The 16,519-nt window shown below is 47.6% G+C and overlaps 1 long non-coding RNA gene across 1 annotated transcript; it reads right to left on the reverse strand.

The window, feature by feature from the left end:
- Nucleotides 1-8,270: 8,270 nt before the first annotated feature.
- Nucleotides 8,271-14,658, reverse strand: LOC122393825. The gene is made up of 3 exons (XR_006258763.1): nucleotides 14,641-14,658; nucleotides 13,437-13,569; nucleotides 8,271-8,703 (listed from the first exon to the last, which is right to left on the reverse strand). It is a non-coding gene; the product is annotated as an uncharacterized LOC122393825 (long non-coding RNA).
- Between the last annotated feature and the right edge of the window lie 1,861 nt (nucleotides 14,659-16,519).

The following is a 16,519-nucleotide window of genomic DNA, read 5'->3' on the forward strand; positions in this document are numbered from 1 at the left end:
CAACTGTTGCCGACCTGAGGAGCTATAGGGACTTGAGCTTTCCAAAACTCAATTTCTAAAGGCACTGAGCAGTGTTTGGCTTTCACACGAATGCGATAGTAAGTTATATGAAGTTGACAAAGCAAGCAAAGCAAAGCATGATGCCCCGCGCGTCCGCCCGCGACCACGCCCCGCGTCCGACTCCCGACCGCCGCGTGACCCGAGGCGCCCGGCGGTCACGTGACCTACCGGCCGGGACTGCAAACGGCCTTCACCACCATTCTTGTATGACGTCATATCCTACTGAGGTGCTGATTGGTCGGAATTAGATACCTGAAGGTAATTATCTGCCGTAGTTATTTTTGTTTCATTGTTTTGCGTGTTTTCTTATATGAAATGTAATTAAAAAATTTGTCATATTTTAATCACCATTAAAACATAACTGAATAGGTATAAAAGAGAACTCGATATATGCTTTCCTTCTTTTTAAGAATTCCGGAATTAGATACCCGAGGGAGCAAAGAGGGAGCAAGTTGCCACGCTGATTTAATACCTCATAGTCGAAAGGTGGGCTACTAGAACCAAAAATTGCTGTGTTTGTAAATAAACAAGTGATTTGAGGGCAAAAAATGCCCGGATTTAAACTTCTAAAATTATTTTGAACATAAAATATTTCAGTTTTAGGGATGTTAAGGCCTCTAAGGGTAGGTACTTTTTAGGTATCAAATAAGTTCCTCTGCGAAAGTTCCGTCGTGAAAACGGCCATTGTAAAATAATCCAACCAGCATATTTACGATCTGTTCCGTCATCCATTTCGAGGATCCACTCGTTTTCCAAGGAACTCTCACTTCCAGCATGGACGATTGCACCCCTCCCCACCCCTCCCAGTCCCCACTGACCGCATGCGCTCACTCGACCTTCACAGAGCAGACGGAATTACACACATTGCCGTCTGGCGTCACTCACGTGCAGACTGCGTGTACGCACGGTGGGGGAGGGGGAGGGGCGTGAGACCGGGGGAGGGGAGGGCCGGCGCGGCGGGTCGGTGACTGGCCTCGTACGAGCCAATAATGGCTTCCTGCAATGGGCCGAGTGGGGCGGATGGTTGGTGGGGAGGGGAGGGGAGGGAGGGGAGGGACGAGGGGAGGGGTGGGACACAGCTGTCGCCGATTGCAGTGAAATTCAATGCCGGTTTATGACAGTTCTCCGCCAGGACGAGGCTGTAATTGCGTTTGTTCCGTGTCGTGTGTTTAGCTTCACCCTCCCCCTCCCCCCCGATGACTCTTTGACCCCAATCGATGAGAGTCATAGACGTCGGGGTAGACCCACTCACCCCTCTATTTCGTGAGTCCCCCGCTCACGAAGCTTCGTCAGGCAGTGACGGGCACGAACCTCCGGCACCGAACTACGCCCGTTATGAGGCGCCGAGGTAGGACGTTTGGATAACGACGTCAGGCACGGTGAAACGGCCCAGAGTAGGCGCACACTGACTGCTAATGGCTCACTCAGACGGTTTATTATTTTTATGGGTGACGAGAAGCTAGCGTTAGACCTGATGAAGCCCGTTAGATTTGTCTGGATGGGGTGAGTGATTAATCGTCTTTTTCTCCAACCCATGCCGATAGGCTCCATGGACGATTAAAGGGACCCTCCCACCTTAACATTAGATTTGAGTTGAGATAGCCAAAATGGGGTCCCTGGCTCACAATTACCGGTTTCGGCACTCACAACATCGAGAAATGCCTTAAATCGGAAATATTGAATTTCAAAATTGCAGCATTTTGATTCAGAGGGGCTAATGCTTAGGAATACCCCTCTGAATGTGTGACGTCAGCGCAGATATCTAACGATTTTTAAATGTTTGACTAAAACGTTTTGTAGCACGCGGTGGTATATGCTATTTGCGCGCAGCATCTGCCGCAAACGCCGCACTTCTAAAATAAAGTCGCTAGAAACAGCGGAGATCCCAAAAAAGTAAACAAAAGTAAAAGTCTAATATCTTGAAAACCGGTGAATATTTTTTGGTGAAATTAGGTAGATATTCGTTTTCGCTCTTTCTGAACCGAGCGACATCACTTTCATGCCAATTCATAAACTTTTTTGAAGGTGGGAGGGTCCCTTTAAATGTTATGAATGTTGGGCTAGACGTTTCGAGGCCTTGCTTATTGATAAAGGTCATTGGCGTTAATTCTATTAAGTTTATTTGTTAGGCGTTCTAGGAGCATGTTCAACAAATGCTCAACTTAATAATTTGTCGATGTTTTCCGTATGCAGCTTCACATCTTTCTTGACGTGTGGTTTATTTATTTGTTTTCCCTGCATTGTTTTCCTTTTTAAATATGTAAGTTAACAAGCGTTTGAATTCTAAATTTCATGTTGATTTTTCATGTATTATATACAAGTACTTTGTATACCTAACATTTGTCGTGCCATATTTAGCGCAGTTGTTGATAAAACAACACTAGGAACGCTGTTATACCTTGACTGTGTAACAAACCTGTAGAAATGCATCAATGTTATAAGAAGCACGGGCTCAGAGCTCTGTAATTATGTCAACTGGTTCAATGGTTGGTCACGAAACATAATGTCGATTTATTCATGAAGCTCACTGTATCGCTAATTAAGTGGTATCAGGTCAGGTCACGGTCACGGTCAGTGCATCCTTTCATGTCAATTTCCGGAAATTCAACAGAGTACCGCGGCATTCATATAAGCGACGAACGCATGGATGGTCATCTCCCTCATGAGCCATTAGGAAGCTGGAAATCCCATGGGTATCTTGGGAAAAATCTGTTCACCTGAACGTGAGTGCACACTGCCCATGTAGTCACCAAAATGTTTCTTAGTCATTGTGTGAGTCAATGAGTTGTCTCAGTTTCGTTCCCATCGTAATCTGATGCATGGAAGTGCAATATTTACACGCCGACATTGCACTAAATTAGAAGATTCCTCAGAAAACCCATTAACCCATTCATCCCATGCATGGAAGGATACCACACGAGTCACAGCACACCCACCGAGCTCTTCCAGTGACTAGAGGCGGCGGTTTTTCACGTGCTTTGTTCCCAGGCGGCGCCTCGCAGCCAGCTAGAGCAGCAGTAAACCTAATGAGACAGCTCGTAAAGCGCCGGTGGTGACGCGGCCCAGATTAGACCGCGGCACGTTTGCGGGAGTGGGGGTGGCACAACAGTACTACACAAGGGCCCGCGGAGAGGGGTGGGTTCACAGCGGGCTTCGCGAAAGGATGAGATGTGTTGTGTGAAAGGCCGGCCTCGCCACGAAGGATGGACGAGTTCATGACTCATGAAGCCTGTTGACAAAGAAACACCATATCAACGAAGAGATAAAGGCGGATACAATGTCATTCAAAGAAATGAAAATGTCGATGAATATGAACAAAGGATTTGAGGATTGCTACCCTAATCTTTCTGAATCTCTGGCAGTAACGTAATGCCGAAGGTTGCGGTGCTTTAAACAATTTTGGACTGACCATTGGCCACGTATAGCTGTCGCCTGTCACCATGCCGTGACTTATAAAACATTTCCTTCAGTTGCCAAATCTTATGTAACGATAAGCCCCAAATCATGTAATCATGACATACGAAACCGATTTGCAGCGTGCCTTTTTCGCGGCAAGGTCTTTGACTCAAGACTGACAGCTGTCACAATTGGCCAGATCGTGCGCTAACAGACTTCCAGAGGGTCGAGCTGTTGCAGGCGAGGAGACATTCGCGCTCTATCCGGCCGCGTTTGCACCAAATTTGTGTCACAATATGACGTGCAATGTCGGCTAACGGTCAGTCGGTGACTACTTATATGAGCTGTGACAAAACTGTGAGAGACGTGCGTCATTTGTTGGAACATTATCTGTATTCTTCTCATCCGTGTTTGTAAATGACGCGTGCCTGATAAACCCTTCGAATGCAAGGAACATTAGATAAACCATGTTGTGCTTGGATGAAGAGCTATTGCTTATGTTTGTCTTGTGGATAGGTAAGCTTTTTATACAGCTTTATTCGCTGGTTTGTATCTCTAATAATCTTTCTTGGATATCTATGCAATGCATCATGCACTTGGCATCCTTAGTCGTTCACCGCTCATTCGAACTGCACATCACCTACCTCAGAATGCCGTCTCGCCTGCAAGAGGTATGCAAAACCATTTCAGCAGCCGGCCAGCTCCACCTCCTCTCACTTCATTTTACAGTTATGACGCATTCCATTGCAACCATCTCTAGGCTGCCGGGCAGCCGCTAGTTACTACTCCAATGCACATCCTCCGTGACTTGGACTCCCAACCTCTCTCTTTTTCTCCAACCCTCTACCCTGACCATTCCTGGCTAGTGGCCTTTCCGGGGCCTGTACCCGTTCCCGATAACCCGTTAGGCGGCACGGGCGGACATCGATAGCAGCGCCTCTATCGGTCACTAGGGAAAGCTGGGCTGTAGGCGACGAAATACCGGCTGAGTTGTCACACGTTGAATAGGTTTATAGACATCCGTCTTGTGAAAAAGTTGAACTTTTGCCTTCAATATTTCTACAGGCAATTTTAGAAGTGTCTTCACATAGATTACAACACCGTTAAGACTATTGTATTCACTTCAAGCCTTCCCTATTGTTCTTGATGATGCGGGAACTATTTCTAATTAGTGTTTCTATTTTAATAAGAACATATTGTGGAAACGATGAAAAAAAACATAGATGGAAGATTTTAAATGCAATTTTCTCTAGCAATTAATGGTAAATTATCTACAGATCAAGGAAAAGATGCATGCTAACTGATAATTTAAAGTTCTTGGGGCCAGTTGTTTTCTTCTTTTCTTACGTCGCCCCAATGACCGCGAATACACTTGTGATAACGCCTATCGCCCCGCGGCAGCCACTGGGCGGTTACCGGCCGTCGGATCTTCGCGTGTATCCCCGCCGATATCACGGTAAATACTCCGAATGAAGCCACCCGCCGGGCCGGGCCGGCTGACTCGTGCAGACTCGAGTCGGCGAACCCGGCACTGAGTCAAGAGGGGATGGGCGGGGGGGGGGGTAGTCAAGGCTGTCTGACCGGCCTGCAGACTGGCCGGCCGCCGCTGGCATGCCTTCTCCGCCGCCGAGCGCTCAGGCGAGTCATTCAGCAGTTGGTAGGTATTAACGACGATCGTGAATGCACCGCCGGCAAGGGCACGGCTGGTGTGAGCGGCCGCGGAGGTGCAGCGTGCACTGTGCAATGTGCATGACCGGGCAGGGCGAGGTCCGGTCCGAAAGAGGCAGGGAGAAGGGGGAGGGGAGCCACGAGCGGCCAGCGACCTGTGGCGCGCGGTGGGGTGTGGGAGGGCGATCGGGAGATATTTTGGTACCCAGTGATGTTCAAGGCTCCGTTGCTAGGATGACATCACCCATTGCCATCCACCCTGCAGGGGACGGACACTGGAGTCTCACCAGTCCCTCACCAAGCAGAGAGAAACACCTGTTCGGCGCATGTCTGTCCGTCCAAAGACCCCCGCTGAGACAAAAGTGTCTATTTCGACCACCGGACTTGGTCTAGCCGGACTATGATACTGCCTCTGTAGATTTTGAAGCGCATGACCTGTCACTTCGATGGTTCGAAATTCAAACGCTTATTCTTGTGAGCTGAGCTCTAAAAATGGAGCTGGTGCGAGACTAAGTTCCTTGACTAAAAATAATCGTAAGACTCATGCGCCCATGTCTTTGCCCTTCCACCTTCGTGTCGACCGGGATGACTGGTATAGTCTGTGGTCAATGACCACTAGAGGTCAACTACTCATGAATGGTCAAGATTGAGCTATGGTAATTGGCAATGCCATGTCTCTCATTTTGTTACTGGGAAGTTCAGCCGCGCTGCATAGCTTTGTAATAAAGGCTCGCAGTCTTGAAACACAATATGGTTGCAATATGGTATGACAACTGGTTATGCCATTAAAAGCCGTCTTTCGTCCCCCTCAGGCGCCTCATTGCCCTAAATATTTTTAAAAGTCAGCGCTTGATTCACACACTGTCACCGTCGTCCATTGGGGCGCCGGCGGCCCAGTTTTTAAACCCACCCCACGGCTGCAGCCCACACTGCCCGGGTGCGGTTCGGAGAAATCAAGCTGATCACACGTCACATGAAAGCGCCTACGACACAGTGTCGTGAAAAGGTCGGGCCCCACCGACCCTGAGAACCCGGCGCAGTTACTAACAGTACCGGCCCGCTTAGCAACAGACCCCCCCCCCCTGCAGTCCCCCCCCCCGTCAGGACCGGTCCGTCTCGGCTGCGGTGCAGATTTGTTTCACGCTTTCGCCCATGTTCGACCGCCCATGAACCCACCAGACGAGTTTATCGCAGCGCAAACCCGCAGACGCGCGATGCAGTTTCGTCAGAAGTCCCCTGCGCGCCTGGTGACGGCATTTTAAAACCCAACCGCGCGACAAACGCTTCAGACGTCAAAAATGTGAATGCCAAATGGTGCAAAAAGCTGTGTCGGTGTGACGCGTTACCCGGTGAATGCGGCGGCGGGACGGTCACCGGCTCACGTAGATGGCCGACCATTGAGAGACCGCGCAGCGCATTCCAAGACGGCTTGGAGTGCGGAGGATTTATATAGCCCGCGATGATGCAGAACAAAGTCGTGCCCTCCGTCGAGCTGTTGGAATGTTAAACAGGGGCTGCCAGATGACGTCGGGTCATCAAGCAGCAGCTGCTGCCGGCGAGGAGCTCACTTCATCAGATGGCTCTTCAGATCATCTACCTCTGTCCCTCCATCATCCCCTTCCGCTGCCACCCACGGCGCAGCAGCCTGGCCTGCAGTCTCGTCTGCGGCAGGGTCTGTTGTTGCCGCGTCACTGGACAGCGGCCTGAGGCTGACACTATAGAGTAGTGGGGCGACGTGTCCGGATGGCTATTTGGGGGCCGATTGTGGAGCGCAGACGGCAGCTGACCAGTGGTCCTGACGTCACGAGTGTGGCTGTCTCGGCGACTGTTTAGGCGGCTGTCTGGGCTGTCTCGGCAGGTAGTGTCCGTCTCTCGGCAGCTGTCTGGGGTTGTCTCGGCGGCTGTCTCGGCTGTCTCGGCTATCTCGACTGCTCGGCGGTTGTCCCTCGGCGTCTGACCGGCTTTAGTGGAGCAGCTTCATTGGGCGTCGCGTCACACCGATGGAGATTTGTGCCGGCAATTTACGTCGGGCTCATTGAAAACAAGCGATCAGGTCGGCAGTGAGCCGGATAACGACAATGGATCGCCGTTCAGTCTCGTACAGTAGCACGTATCAGTTATGATAAATATAGTTCGGCGAATCTCTCCTGACTCGATTTTCACGGTCAAATGGCCTCCTGGATGCTGGACGTGAGTAATGACGAGTTATGACCAGCCGCGAGTCTTTCACGACTGGTGACGTCACCGGCGGGTTGATGACGTCACAGACGGGTAGCGGGCCTCCACCCGCGCACGGCACGAGACGTGACGTCACGGTTCGCCGAATGGCCCAATATCGCGGCAGTTCGGGAAGCCAAAACGGGCCGTGTGGACGGAGACTTAAAAGTTAGCTTCCATGAATCGACTGCTGTCGATGCCGCCGATTTAGAAGGTCGTGCCGGCCTGCATTGCGTGCACTGAAAACAAAATTACCCATGGGTGATGAGTAAACTCATGAACCGACGGTAATTTTAAACAACCTATTTGACTGCTCGAGGCGCCGGTAATGTAACTAGGCCTGCACCGGTCATTCCACCTCTCAATTGTGCGTTAACTCATGTCTCTTCACTCGTGTATTATGAGTTAACCGATTGTGAAAAACTCATGTACTCTTGGTAACTCATTTTGATTACTCATGATATGCGAGTATAGGCTTACTCATATTACACCGTTAATGAAGACACCACACGTTTGACTACATGAGGCGCTAGTAAATGTTACTAGCCCTGTAGCGGTCACATCACCAATGAGTTGCGGGTTAACTCTCGTTCCCTCACTCATACCACATGAGTTTACCGTTTGTGACGAATTCAAGCATTGCTAGTAACTCATGCCATGCAACGATTGATACGCGAGTTAAATGTAACTCATAACATGATGGTCAAGTGAACACACCTATTAGATCGCTCTGCCACCGGTTTTTCCACTCTGTCGACTCATCCCCTGGCGGTCAGCCTCACCCATGAGATGAGAGTCATAACATTAAAACATAAGGTTTATTAAAACAATGCATAGCATGCAGATAAACCACGACTATTACATCATTGATCATATGAACAAGGGTGATGAACACAGCACGACGCTCATGCCCTTCTGCAGACATGAACTTGGCCTACACGCATGAAAAAGCGTTAACGCCATTTCTTTGCAAAACTACCCGGCAGAAACACAAACACAAAAAGAGACAGAAAGTCCCTAAAGTGCTGCCTCATGTCCCTCCCCGTGCACTCCTAAACGCAGCCGGTCATCGCCGCCCACTGCTTTGGGGGCGGCGACACATCGGTCTTCAGGATCACGGCACACATCAGGTAGCCGGCCAGACGGATGGCTGGGCGGTTGAACGACTGCGCAAACACTGTGAACGCGGCCCCCCACGTCAGCAGCTTGTTCACCTTTGCCTTTAGTTCCTTAAACTGCACTGCTGGCACGCCCTCTATGGCGTGGAAGTCGTCCGCCACATGAGGCCGTGGCTGCGGCGCCGATGTGAACACAACTTGGTGCTCTTTAGCACGGTGCAGAGAAGATGGTCGATCGCATCGTCTGCGACGGAAAAATTTACCTTCAGAAATCAAGGCCACGAACTGCAAACTTTAATTTGGTACAGTATGCCTCTCGCAATTTTAACCCACGTCTTGCTGGGGGAGGGGGAGGGTTTTTGAACACACCTTCTGTGGATTTTCGCGAATATCTAAAAAAAAACGGCGGCGTTCCGGGTCACCTAAAGTCAGGTCGCCAGGTCAAGCCAAGTGACCTCACTACTTAAAAAGTTATAAAGCCTACCATAGCTACACCCTAGTGACCGATTGCTTTGAAACTTGCAGCGATTGATAAGAGCAACAGTTTGTACAAAATGCATATCTTAGCATTTTGATGTCGATGGCCTAAGGTCAGGTGAATTTTGCGATCTCTCAGTTAAAGGTAAGTAAATTGGAGACAATCGAAAGGCGCCTCTTTTGGACGTAAGTCATATTGGCCGTAAGTCATATTGGCCGTTTTCGCGACGGGCTACCCGGCGAGTGCACCTAATTTGACCAAATCTGCACCTAATCTCTTTTACAGCAAATATCTGTATTTTATGAATTTATTTCAGTGTTTTCATCGATGATACTCTCTGACAATATGGTAAAGCAGGCATATAAGCAAGTAGTGCAACCACACTTAACATGAAAATGGCACCCGTGACCCCGTTTTATGCCCCTGATGACATCTCAGGTCACGAATGGTATCTGACAGTTTTTCGCGAAGAACTTTTGATAGAGGCATAGAACGATGAAAACACCTTCGTTGTGTTCATCTCGACGAACGGATCAACTGATATGCAACCTGACCCTTATCGGTCAGGTCATGACCTTAAACTGAGGTCAAATTTTTAAGTTAACCTTTCAAGGTCACATAATAGTTTATTCAATGCGTCTTGCCGAGAGAAACACGATTCCGGTAAGAGAAAGTACGTGAAAGGCTTAAGTCAAAAGTTTTTGCTGAAAAACTTTCAGAAAAAATATATCTATTTTGGCAGTTTTTACCCCTCCCCCGCATGCAAAACCACTGACGGCAGGTCAAATCTGAGAGAATTAATCAGAAAGAGCGTTAATGGGCTATCAAAGGCGCTTTTCTGTGGTTTTGTAGCTCTATTAGTTTCCGAGCTATGCGTTGATCTGATCAAAATTTGAATGTTGTCAAAAATTGAAAATTATCAAAATTTAACCTGGAAATCGGTGAACTTTTGCATTCAATGACCTCTGGTGACCTGACCTTTGACCTGACCAAAAAAGTGACCGAAATAATTTCTTCCTTATTTTTGACGTCCTTTCGAACGCCGTCTTCGCCGTATCGCTACATGGCCCAGGAGCTAAGTTAAAAGGGGGATTCAAACGTTTCCTCCCCCCCCCCCCCAGCAGGGCCTGGAAATCCAGGAACTCCCGCGGGGTGCGGGTTAGAAGATGCTTGTGAGCATAACATTAAAATATGTTTAGAGTAAATAGTGCTCGCATATATTACTTTGAAATTGACGATAAAAATGTGTTAATCATGCTCAATGCATATAGGTATTGAGTATCCACTGTAGTTTACTACAGTGGATATAACGATGAACTTCTATGATCTCTTATAAGAAGCACGAATGAAATTTCACATTTTTCTGCTCTTTTTTTAAATACTTTCCGTGTAAGTGTATACGAGTATATCAAACTGTTAACAGGACGTTCATAAATACATGAGCTTTTGGTACCTATTCGGTTACGGTTCCAACATTCCCGGGTAAAATGTTGTTAACTTCATAGAGATCTTATATACATAGAGATGACATGCACTTAAAATCGTGGCGATTCAGTGGGTCTTTTTAAGCAACTTATTTTCAGCCAGTAGCGTGCCAATATGGCTGAGGCATTGTTAGTCTGAAGAAATTATTACGTAGCGAGCGAAGCAAGCGTAGTCTTTCGTAGATTAACGGAAATTTCTGAGTATGAGCGGCCGGCCGTTGGTTACGCTTTTGCGAGGCTTATATCTCAGCAACCACCTGACCGATTTACCTTCGATGATTTTTCTAGGGTAGCTTCATTCCTTCTACCAAGTATTGGACTATTCTCGATGCATGTGGGTGACCGCTTATGCACGTGCCACGTGCAATACGAAGAGGTGTCAGTTTTGCAATTGTTGCAATATCTTGGTAACTACTTGGCCGATTGCGCTGAAAGTTGGTATGTAGGTAGGCACCCACTAGGCACTGCATATCCATGTGCCAGAGTTGGGTGCTGCTGCACGTGCGCACGTGCAGGGGTCGTTTCCAGATCTCGAGAACGGCTGGACCGATGGCGCTCAAATTTGGTACACGGTTAGGGACCAGTTAGTAGGGTGCCGTGCACAAGTCAGTTGGGACCCATTTTGCACGTGCGCACGTGCAGGGTGCCGCTTCCAGATCTCGAGAACGGCTAGGCCGATTGCGCTCAAATTTGGCACATCGCTGGGACCGGTTAGTAGGGTGCAGTGCACAAGTTAGTTGGAGGTGTTCCTTGCAAATTCGCTTGTCCAAGGCCCACCCTCTCGCTCGCTCCGTTGGTCACCCCAAAAGGCGTTTTACTGGTTAAAAATATTGTTGTTCTTTCCTGGCTGATTTCATTCCCGAGGTAAGCAATGAAATTTGTAGCATGATTTCATTTTGTGTTTTTATTGAATTCCTTAAAAGCTCGCCTAAAAACATTCTCTCTCATTCAGGCTCTCATCAACCCGGCAGGCGGTGGACCTCCCGGTCACCTTCCGCGCGGTGGGGGGGGGGGCATTTTTTGCCCCCTCCCGTATCTCCGAAACTACTGGACGGATCCGTAACATTCAAACGATGTTCGATAGCCCTGTCAAATTTGTCGACGGAACTCCAATTTCATTGACCTCGGGGTCACCGATGACGTCACAGGTCAGGTCAAAGATAAAATGTTTCGCGTACGTTAAAAATAGGGCGTACGTTGCCTAATATATATGTTGCTATTAGAGGTCACTGATAATACCATGTCAGGTCACAGGTCAGGTCACCAAGGGTCAGCACATGAACCAACTTAACTATTTACTAGGGTTGTGCGATGCATGTTTTATGGCCCCCCTGACATGGTAACCCCCCAAAAAAAGGTTACAGGTCTAAGGTCATTTGGGTCAGGTTCATGGAATTTTCAGGGTAGGTTCCTTGAGATTTGGTCAAGTTTGGCGCTTTCGGTCAACCGTCGTGAAAACGGCTGTTCTGAACCTTTCTGAGCACGGTGCAAGCTCAAATATACATATGTTGCATGTTCCCGTTCAATGATACATTAACCCTCGCCGGACCTATTGGTTTTCTACATACGCGCCGGGGGTGGTACGATTTCCCTCGCCGTTTCGCCCCTGATGAAGCTAGAACGTCGCGGAAAAAACAAACGTGTGCGCCGTTACAAGACGCAGGGACTGGTACCCGATTTTAAGGTCTCATGAGGTCAGGTCAAGTGACCAAGGGCCAGGGTTCAGTTTTTCATAACTTCGCAAAAAAAAAAACGGTCGGAGAGCCGCGATTTTGGCATCATCGTGTTCGCCTCGCTCAGGCGCGTCGAATGGTATACTTTTTGTTCGGGTGAGGTCAACTTGAGGTGTTGACCTCGGGTCAAGGGCAGGTCAGCTCCCCCAGATCACGAAGCTGGTTGAAAGAGGTCATGTTACATATTACTCGAATCGGCAGGTCTTCCTGAGTTTATTGGTGGCTTTTCCGACTCGCTAACTCAATTTGATAGGGAGTTATTGATGAAAAACTATAATGAACCAAGTATATAACTGCAATGAAAACCGTAAGCCTCATGCTAATAATTATATTCAAAATAGGGCCAAGAAAATAAGACATGTTGGCCAAATGACAAAATGACTTTTGTCAAACCGCCTTACGGTTTTCATTGCAGTTATATATGTAATCATGAGCCTCAAAACCGCGCTTTCTTTAATCAATGACCCAAGTGACCATAAATGACGCCACGCAATGTCAAAAATGCAAAAGTGAAGCATCGGACCTTGCAAGACGTGCAAGAAATCACGATTCCATGTGCTCGAGACAGTTTGAGATAGTTCTCGGCGCTTACATAGCAGTTTTCATTTTTCCCCATTGACTTATACCTAATGGTGAGGTCACGTGGCCGACCTGACCTCATGTGATTTTTAGGGAAAATCCGAGATATATGTACAAGTTGTGAGACCTCTGGATGATACTACATCCTGTAAGTTTCATCTCCCTGTGAAAGTTCCTCTGGCACTGACGGCGTTGCGAAGTTGCGACATCTGAGGACTGTGCAGAGGTTCACTTACGACGTCACAGGTCAGTGACCTGACCTGACCAGAAAATGTGGTTGGTGTCACAAGATGCGGCTTGGATCAAAGGTCAGGTATGCCAAGTTTCAGCTCTCTATCGCCTGCGTGTTCGGAGCTATCGTGAAAAACCCTATAGGGAGGCGGCACCCCCCCCCCCCCCCGTCGGACGGCGAGGGTTAATGATACATGCAGTACCTGATACGAGCATAAGGTTGAAACATGCCTAATTTCATTTCAATAATAACGCTCGAAAGCGTCACAGCTAGACAAAAAAGAAAAACTGTACTTAAAAATAAGCGGATGTGAACACAATCTCCTTGACCGAATCCTTACAAAATGCAAGTCACGGGCCATGGCACCCCAGAAAACCTTGCTTAAAAAGACCCACTGAATCGCCACGAAATCAAGTGCTTTAACATAGGCGTGTCATCTCTATGTATATACGATCTCTATGGTTAACTTACCATCTGTGAGGCATCCAGCTGCTCTTTCACCTTCGCCATTGGCCACAATCGGGGTCATGGCTTCCCGGGAGAGTTCCAACTCGTTGGTGTCCTGCAAGTCGGCATTTTTTATCCGACTCAGCTCTTTCCAGACCTGAAAACAAAGGATTAATGACGCATGCTGAATGACGACTATACCAGCAAGACGCCATCGATATTCGCATGGCCGGCTTAAATTCTTCTACTTCTTACTGCAGCGTCTGAAAATTAACTGCCAATCCAGTTCCGTTATCGGTGGTCATGCAAATGCGATGTCACACAAGCACATCTGTTTTACAGTAGCATTAGTAACTCTCGCTGCCTCGCAATCCCTACCGTGCGGCGGACATGACCCTGGGGTTATGCATGCATTGTCGGTATAAGTACAGACTTGTGCCTCAGCCAAAAATCAAGATCCAAGATCCGCAAGATCCCATGCAATGTCAGGATTTCAGAATACTGGATCTCCTTGATCTCATTGAAAAATATAATATAATTTTAGGATCCAAGATCCCCTGGATCGCACGTATAAATAACACTTTAGGATTCCGGACCCCACGCGAGAACGAAATGCCAGAGTTCAAATTTCCTGGATCCAACGTAAATGTCATGTCTGTAGACATAAAATTAAGCGTTAAGTTTGAACTTTAGGGCCAGCGAAGCAGGTTGTGCACAAAGACTTCTTAAACAACCTTGTACGCCTCGCTAATGCAAAGCATTTTGAAATTTAGCAAGAAAAATGTGTTCTCAGAGACTAAATGTAGGATACAAGATCCCCAGAATCAATCCACAGAGCAAAAATGTAAGATTCAAGATCGCCGCCGCCGGTATTCATCGACAAAAGAAACATGTTGGATCAAGGACCAGCATGGTCTCCAAAAAGTATTGATGAATTTATAATCAGATAGAAGAACTGCGCTCTTGGATCCTGTGGATCGAATCATTTTCGGATATTGGCCCTAGTCTGTCGGTAACAAAGGCAAGGGAAACAAAATACACATGAGGGCGGGTGCAAAATACCTCAAGCTGAGCTTCAGAAAGAAAACTGACTCTGAGAGCCGGTGAAGGCGCGTCTGCAGTTGCACGCACCAAACCACCTGACTGACTGCATAGGATCGCTAATTTACAACGCATCAGACCATGTACAATGATTCATGTTATCTATGACAATGTACAATGTACATACTTTGTTTTCATCGACGAGGGATGGTGGCCATCGGGATTTTCCTCTTGACGATGGGGTGTCGCCTCTCTGAGAAAGTGGCCTCCATGGCACCGTCCAGCTGAGGAGATGAGAACATCATGATAGAATCCATTCGACCATGCCTGGTATCTAGATCTCACTCTTGGGGGGTGCAGGGGTGGGCTTTTAGAAGAAGCACTTGGGGTGCTCATTTTTAGAAGGATTCGGCCAAATGATTCAATTACAAGTCGTTTATTACAAAAATACTAGATGAACTACGAGGAAGATGAAAAACATGATGAAAAGCTGACCTAGCCTTACCTTATAACCTACTAACTAGACCTTACAACCTAAATAGGTACCTACAATCTACCAGCCTACATCTTACAACATACAACCTTCCACATGCCTACCACTCGAACTTCATTTGCACATATACCACCTATTCTAACCTATAGATGTTTGCACCAGGGTTTGAGCATTAGGGGCTGGCAGAAAAAGATGCTATAGGCAAAGGCTTAAAGAAAATACTTGATGTTTAATTATTCTGTTAGGCTTCACGCTGGCAAAGCTGCCCGTAGAATAACAGGTTAGGTTTCACTGTGGGGGCATGTTGAGCATGACTGATATGATATTCCACATTTTGATGGATATCATGAACCCCTCAAAAAGGCTTTCATGTTATAGACAATACAATACTAGGAGGGTCAACCAACCCACAGGACAACCCAAGGTATCAGTAGTGTTGTGTGAGTGCACATGTAAGGTACATTTTCAATGAAAATATGCATTTTGCACTTAAACATACCTACAGGCAATAAAATACGTAACATTTAACACTCACCAGTCGCTCCAAGTCCAGCCTCCAATTCACTGCGTCCGCCGCGTCCGCTGCACTTCCGGCACAAACATGCAAGATGGCGTCATGGCGGTAATATTAACGCGTAAGGCTTGTGTAAAGCAGCTCACGGATAATTCACGGTTGATCATATTTACCGGCGCAGCATTGGTTTCCTTAAGCTGCGTTTGAAGAGTTAATGATTTCAAACTGGTTTTTGAACTCATTACTCACGAACAATGAGTTAGCAAGTATCCCTGTCCTCTTTTTCATGAGTTCTTAAACCCAAACGTTCAGTTTCACTAACTCACGGGTCGTGAGTACATTCCTTACTCGCCTTACATGAGTTTGCGAGACTCAACAGGGAGTTTTGATACCAATGTTTTGTGCGTCATGAGTCAGGCAACTCTTAGGGAGAAGGTCATGCATTTGGGCAATTGAGTTTTCAAAACGAGTAAACTTTTACTCTTGAGTGTTAACGCTCCACGCATGAGTTACTCATCCAAATATACTCATGAATGGCGAGTCAAATATGAATTACTCTCCCCTCATGAGTAGATTTGTTTTCAGTGTGGTGCTTATGCCATCGGCACGATTTCTGTCGCTTCGTGAGGTTCGTTAGGGCAAATTGCGACGACTCTTTCAAAGATGCCGTGGTTGTGGAAGGAAAGGCTGATTCTATCTTCAAAAGTCGCTGCATTGGCAGGTGGTATTGGATTGGCGGGCCACATACCTGACCTTTACACACCACACACCCTCAGGAAATGCAGATTTAGGAATCGTGACTGATTCGTTGGCCCCTTTGCTGAATTCGTGAGTGTGCCAATCACGAGGCCACATTCCCGCACCACAAGAATGTCGGTGGAAAAGGGGCGGTAATGTGACTCGTGATATGGCCGGGAGTGGGAACGTCACAATGGCAAGAGAACATCCCACACTTGCATTGTGCCTCCCCATCCGTCAAACGTTCACTATTTGGCGCACCATATTCGCATTGTAGCCCGCCACATTCAGGTGTTTTACACTCTACCGACCATGAACTAT

The sequence above is a fragment of the Amphibalanus amphitrite genome, unplaced genomic scaffold, assembly GCF_019059575.1.
Source record: "Amphibalanus amphitrite isolate SeventyFive unplaced genomic scaffold, NRLGWU_Aamphi_draft 000555F_arrow, whole genome shotgun sequence".
Classification (NCBI taxonomy): domain Eukaryota; kingdom Metazoa; phylum Arthropoda; class Thecostraca; order Balanomorpha; family Balanidae; genus Amphibalanus; species Amphibalanus amphitrite.